This window comes from Sinocyclocheilus grahami, unplaced genomic scaffold, assembly GCF_001515645.1.
Source record: "Sinocyclocheilus grahami isolate Dianchi unplaced genomic scaffold, SAMN03320097.WGS_v1.1 scaffold409.1, whole genome shotgun sequence".
Classification (NCBI taxonomy): Eukaryota; Metazoa; Chordata; class Actinopteri; order Cypriniformes; family Cyprinidae; genus Sinocyclocheilus; species Sinocyclocheilus grahami.
In genome coordinates, this window is record NW_015505588.1 from 1,305,742 (window position 1) to 1,312,264 (window position 6,523).

The 6,523-nt window shown below is 40.0% G+C and overlaps 1 long non-coding RNA gene across 1 annotated transcript; it reads right to left on the reverse strand.

Annotated features, from left to right (window-relative positions):
• Positions 1-4,116: 4,116 nt before the first annotated feature.
• On the reverse strand, positions 4,117-5,440 carry LOC107550870 (uncharacterized). The gene is made up of 4 exons (XR_001604709.1): positions 5,376-5,440; positions 4,435-4,528; positions 4,225-4,327; positions 4,117-4,134 (listed from the first exon to the last, which is right to left on the reverse strand). It is a non-coding gene; the product is annotated as an uncharacterized lncRNA (long non-coding RNA).
• Positions 5,441-6,523: the final 1,083 nt, after the last annotated feature.

The window sequence follows — 6,523 nt, forward strand, 5'->3', positions numbered from 1 at the left end:
CGTAGTGCCCTGTTATACTGCATTACTGTGTTATATTTATGGTTTCTATAGCCATGGCATCATTATGATGGTATGAAGAGATGGATTAATTCATGTAGGACGCCACTGAAGGCCTAGGTGTAAAATGCACTGCCCGCCACTGGTATATGCACATAAAACTGATTATATTTATTAATCCAACTTTATACAGTATATAGTGCTGTGTGATGTAGTTAAAATATATGGCAAATTTTGATTTGCTATTTAGTAGATATAGTTATACGTAAATAAAGTTACGTAAAGTTGGATGTATTAGATTCAACTTCAAATATATTTCTCTGAATGATATTAGAATCTAAAATATCTGTCTGTACTCCTGTTACACTTTTGCCATGCAAGGACAAACATGTTTCCTGAATACTCCTTCCCTCTGCTATTGGTTAGACAAACAGAAAGCCCCGCCCCAAACTCACCCCATTGGCTGAAGTTGCTATATCAGGCTGGTCAGGATTATCAAAACAAACAAAGCAAGGCTTTCCACAAAGCCAGTGTTTACACTTTGCAGGGAAATCAACATACAGATGGCACATAATTGTCTCTGCATATCAAGAAGGTACTTTAACCTTTTAACACTTCACGTTTTAACTTAGCAAGCAGGTTTTATTTGGCATGTCACACAGGAGTTGATGGAGGCAACATAAACCTTGTTTAGAGATACATTACCTAAAGCCTTTCCTGTATATGATGGAGGTGTTATGCAGTGGAGTTAATGCCTGAAATGAGCTCCACATGGATGCAGAGGCCAGCTGTAAGAGCTTCAGTTTGATGTGACATCAGATCAGTGCTTACAGGCATCTGTGCTTGTCTAGTCAGAGCCAGCTTTCCTGTGCTATGATTGAGATCACACCGGCACCTCGTCTGTGCCAGACTAGCAGTGTTTGGCACTCGCCATCAGCCATTATCCAAGACCCTGCAGCTCCTCCATGCACTGCTGCACAAATGCAGTGTAACTGCCATCTGCTGAAAATCATGTCACAGTCAGAATCTTTTAACCAGTCAGTGCATTAGCCAGGGAATGGATTGCTACATGGTTAGAGCTGGGTGGTAGTGGATGATGGCTGCATTTGAAACCACATACTCTCTGAGTAGGTACTCAGTTTCAATAAGTACTTACTCACCGGGCGCTAAAAGAGTAGGTACTGCTTTGGCTTGGATATGAATGCGATCCGCCATGTTGATGTAATCTTCTTCTTCTTTTAATTTTTATGGCGGTTTACAATCATGATTTATGAGATGTATACCGCGACCTATTGTACCAGAGTACGTAGCATGGATCGTGGTCCCTTATTGTTGATGTGACCATGTGACCTCCGACGTTAAAACAAGTTCAATAATTACTTGAGGTGACAGGTGTGCACTACCACCTGATCACAACAGTAAATTGCTTACCCTGCCTAGTGCGTTTTTTCTTAGCGTTTGGAATGTTGGGAATTGTATTACAAAGGAGACATCGGGCAGCTGCTCGCAGATCTTGCCTTAGGAAAAGATTGTTGATTTTATACTCAAAAAATTTAAGTGTCGCTACTTAAAAATTAAGATGACCCCAGAATGAACTGCATTGCTAGCCCACCCCAACACTTTCACACAATGATAATAACAGATGCAGACCTATGCATAATTGTACTACATATTTTCTTACTGAAAATTGTATAATTTCATTAAAAAAGCCTAATTTAATTGTTTTCATATGACATGCATGAAAACACAAGACAAATGGAGCCGATGTGAACATGAATTTTCAATCAAGCAATGAATTAATTCATGAAGTAATGAAACAATTGCTTTATTTACTGACATTAGGAAACAATAAAAATGAGTGAATGAATTAAATTAACCATCACATTGTATACTGTATACATATAAAAGTCAACAACACATGAAACAAAGCTTTATTTGAATTTAATGTTCTAATAAACTCGCACATATTTACAGGCGGTAAACGCCGCATCCTACTGCCATGTCAACACAGCTGTGCCGATTCTGCGGTTTTATTTGGACCAAGCAGCTGACCACCGTGCCCACCATCGCCTGTCTTTGCCATCAATCGGGTCTCTCATTGCAGCAGTCAGATTGGAATCTGACCATGGATGGGAAAAGGACATCGATGTCCTCGTGTTCCTCCACTGGCTTGCACATGCAGCATCCTACAGGGTCGTGTCACAGACCTTTGATATGTCCATATCCTCTGTGCATGGGATTGTGCACAAAGTGAGCAAGGCAGTCATAGGAATTTTGAGGAGGGTGATTTCTTTTCCAACCGGTGATGAACTGGAGGCAGTGGGAGCAGGATTTGCACATCTAGCTGGGTCACCAGCTTTCAGTCGAGCAGTCGGTGCAATAGACGGGTGTCATATCCGAATTAAACCTCCAGTAAATAACTCCCACTGTTACTATAACAGGAAACGGTTTCATTCCATCCAACTCCAGGCCATCACTGATCACCAGGGGAAATTCCTTGATGTTTATATCCGAGGTCTGTGCAGGATTCTAGGGTACTGAGGAAGTTAACAGCCCTATATATGCCGGTAGCTTATATCCACCTGCAGGAAAGTGCATCCTCGGGGATGGTGGCTATTCTTGCCTGAGTGCACCCATCTGCCTCATTGCCCTGTGCAGGCTCGTTTCAACAGCAAGCACTCCCACGCACGAAGCATAGTAGAGCGAGCCTTTGGCATGATGAAAACACACTGACACTCCCTTTTCTTCAAGGCCTTGGAGGTGAGCCCTGTCTTTGTGCCTGAGGTTGTTGCATGCTGCGCTGTGCTTCACAATCTCGCTCTTCTCAATGGGGACATCGTTGAGCCAGTGGAAGAAGACCATGATGACGGCCCCCCTGAACCCCACAACCTTGAACCAAGAGGGGGAGAACATGTGCAGGACAATCTGGCTGCTGCTGTGTCCACTCCAAACATTCGTGTGCCTGCTCTCCATGATCACGACTACCTGTGAAAGATTAAAACAGGTTAAGACACTTTGGATAAAAATGTCTACTAAATACATTAATAAAAATAAATGTGATTTGTATTTCTTAGTAAATCCTTTTTTGAAAGTGTCTCTGTCGTCTTAGTTTATTTCTTCAGGGTACTACTACAGGCTTATATAAATTTCATACAGTTTTTATTTGAGAGGTTAGTTCACTCAAACATATAAATTCAGTCATTATTTACTCACTTTCATGTAATTTGATCTCTCTGTTTTTGTTCATTACACTATTTGTTGATGCTTTTGAGGCTTCTAAAAGTCAGGCTTTATTGGCCAATATTGTATGATCAGAAACCAGCAGAATATACTTCACCAAAATCACCATTTATGTTCAGAAATAAAACTAGAGGGATCGAACACCATGACGTTGAGTAAATAATGACTTTAATAATGAGTAAATAATGAGTTTATAGTGTATGATTGGGTGAACTTTAATCACTGTTACTATGTGTAGTTAATGCAAAACTTAAGGTGGTTTGTGCAAACAGTCTCAACATAGGTTATGAAGGGTCATTGTCCAGCAGAGTTCATTTCCTACCCTGATGTGTGTGTGTGTGTGTGTGAAATTAAATTCTCATTCAAAATATGTTTGTTCTTCACAAAAATACACGTTTAAATATACATATACATAATTTATTTATGGACTTATTTTTTTGCAATTGATTCAAGGAGGTGAAGTAATCTTTCCTCCCTTTGACTTGCTTCCCGGCGCCACCTTTCTTCTCTTTCTCTGTCCTCAGCATGTCGTCTCTCCTCCCGCTCTTGTCTGTCTCGTTCTCATCTCTCCTCCTTCTTCTCCATTTCTCTCCATCTTTTCTCCTCCCTTTCGACTGCTTCCTGCTCTCTTGCCAATTCCCTCTCCTCCATCTCCCTGATCAGATTCTCAGTAGATTTCTGGGTTCTTTTCCTTGATGCCCTTGGTGTGTCTGGGGTTGGGCTCGCTGAGGATGTAGAGGCCACAGCATCATCCGGGCCAGATGAGGCAATAAGGGCAGGTGGAGCGATGGAGGGTCTGCCCCCAATTGCCTCATCCATGGCCCTGTACCACTTCCAAGATGCTGCTGTGGGCTCTCCATCCTCAGTGCTCACACCGGTTGCCGGACATTTGAGATCCTACAAAATTGCACAAACAAAACAAAAGCAGTAATTTTAACAGCACAATGTCAATTGATTTCTGTATTAGAAATAACAGCATGATCTTACTTTATATATTTTTTCAGGTTTACCCAATTTTTTTTATTTTATTATTTTTTTTACAAAGGCCGCCGTCACCCTGTCTTGCAGGCCCTGCTCCATCACAAAAGCTCTGCTCACAAATCAAGAATCAGAAAAGTGCTGTAATATCTCTGTTTGAAATAACATTAGTTAACAGCATATGACATGAGTTTTTATTGGTTTCTGCAGTATACTCACTCAAAGCCTTTGATGGCTGCATTTAGTTTTCCGGTGAAGAGAGCCTCATTAGCCACTCTCCACCGGATAAGCACACGTGTGTGCTCATCTGTCCCTGTAACATTCAAACAAGATTGTTACAAGTTACCTCTGTGATTTATGTTTTCAACACTACACACAGGAAAAAGGTCCTTCAGTGGTTCTTTGGGTTGGTTGAGGTGCTATATAGCATTATAATGGTTCCCCTATGATTACGAGCCAGCGAACCACTTTTAGTGCTATTTAGCACCATTTCTTTTAGAGTGTACATTTAAATGTTGAGGCAGTGTTTTATCCAAAAACATTTGCTACTCAATTTATCAACAGTACTAATAGACAAATACATTTGATAGCTTATTGATAACTTTAATTACTTGAAACGTTAAAATAGTATGTTTTTATTTACATGACATAATTATTTACATTAGCAGTGTTGACAACAGTGAATTCTACTGCATAGCTAATAGCACACACACATCCCTGATGTTTATTTCATGTTGGGATGTTCTCTTCTGCATTACTTGTCGAAGATGTTTCTGTCAGATATTACATAAACATTTAGTAAATGTCTTTAACTATGTATATGATTTAGAACATATAAAAGTCACAAGCCATCTGAATTAACGTACATAAGTTTCCTAGTTAAAAATTGCACATTAACGAGCTTGCAATCACGACTTTAGAAGAGGGAATAATGACATTTACGATAGCGCGTGAATGCAGCAATCCACTTTGTAGATGCATATGTGCTTACTGGAGCTCCCCAGTCAGTGGCTATAAATAAACACGTTTTTACAACAAAATCACAAATATACTATAATGTCTGGGTCAATACCTTAAACAATTCAACAGTTTACTTTACAGTAGTTCAAAAAAATGCCATTTTAACACAAGAAACCATGTTTTTGTTTTTTAATACTCACATTTGAAAACATCATCGTTCTTCTCTTCCATGTTCGATTATGACGTATCCTCTTCCTCTTCCTCTACTTCTTCTTCTTCTTCTTCTTCGAGTGTGTCTCAATCAGCTCCCTTGTTCAGTAGTCAGGGCATTGATCAGGGAGTCGGCCATTTTAAGGGCTGTCTCAATCGCGAAATGAGTGTGTCTCAATCAGCTCCCTTGTTCAGTAGTCAGGGCATTGATCAGGGAGTCGGCCATTTTAATGGCTGTCTCAATCGCGAAATCTTTACAGTGCACTGGAACGTTCGCTCCCTGAAAAATCCCATAATGCACCTCAAAAACTAGGGAGCATCGGTGCTTTTTTTTCTGAATTTCTGAAACGTGAAACATAAACCACACGAGTCAACTCGATAAATATATATGCGATAGAAGATTTGAAAAGACAGACCGTTTTTTTTGTATATTTCAACATAAACACACATCGCTAGACAGGTAATGAACACATCTAATTAAAATGTATAATTAATATTCGGCTGAAATGTTGTAAGAACATGTAAGAGAATGATGTGTTTAAAGAGAATAAAAAATAATATCAAAATGAGATTGGTCCTGCCTGTTATTTATTAATTCCATTTCCAGTGATGATGTTCTACTATGTTGTCCGTTGATGTTGTACGTAATCATGTCACTGGAAATCAAGTGATCACTGTCCCAACGTGCAGTGAGTCAGGGAACTTACCAGTGACCAAATTCGTGTACACGATCGACTGATTCACGAGCTCGGGAGCTAGGGAGCTGATTGAGAAGCACCCTTAGAGATTTGTGGCTGTTGACGCATCCTCTCTTCTTCTTGGTTAACGTATCCTCTCCCATGGCATTGTGGGATAGAAAAGTATCTTTAGATTGGCACTTCGGAGGCAATCCGGTAATCTCTCGCCTACTCTTTTATGGATACTGTGGTTTTGAACATACTACTCTTTTCATGTACCCATTTCACCTACTATACAGTAGGTAAGTAGGCATATTCGAACAATACTTAAGTATACGTACGCCTGAATCTCTCAAGAAGTAGTGCTCCATCCAGGTACAGCGGGTAAAATAAGTATTGAACACATCACCATTTTTCTCAGTAAATATATTTCTAAAGGTGCTGTTGTTGACATGAAATTT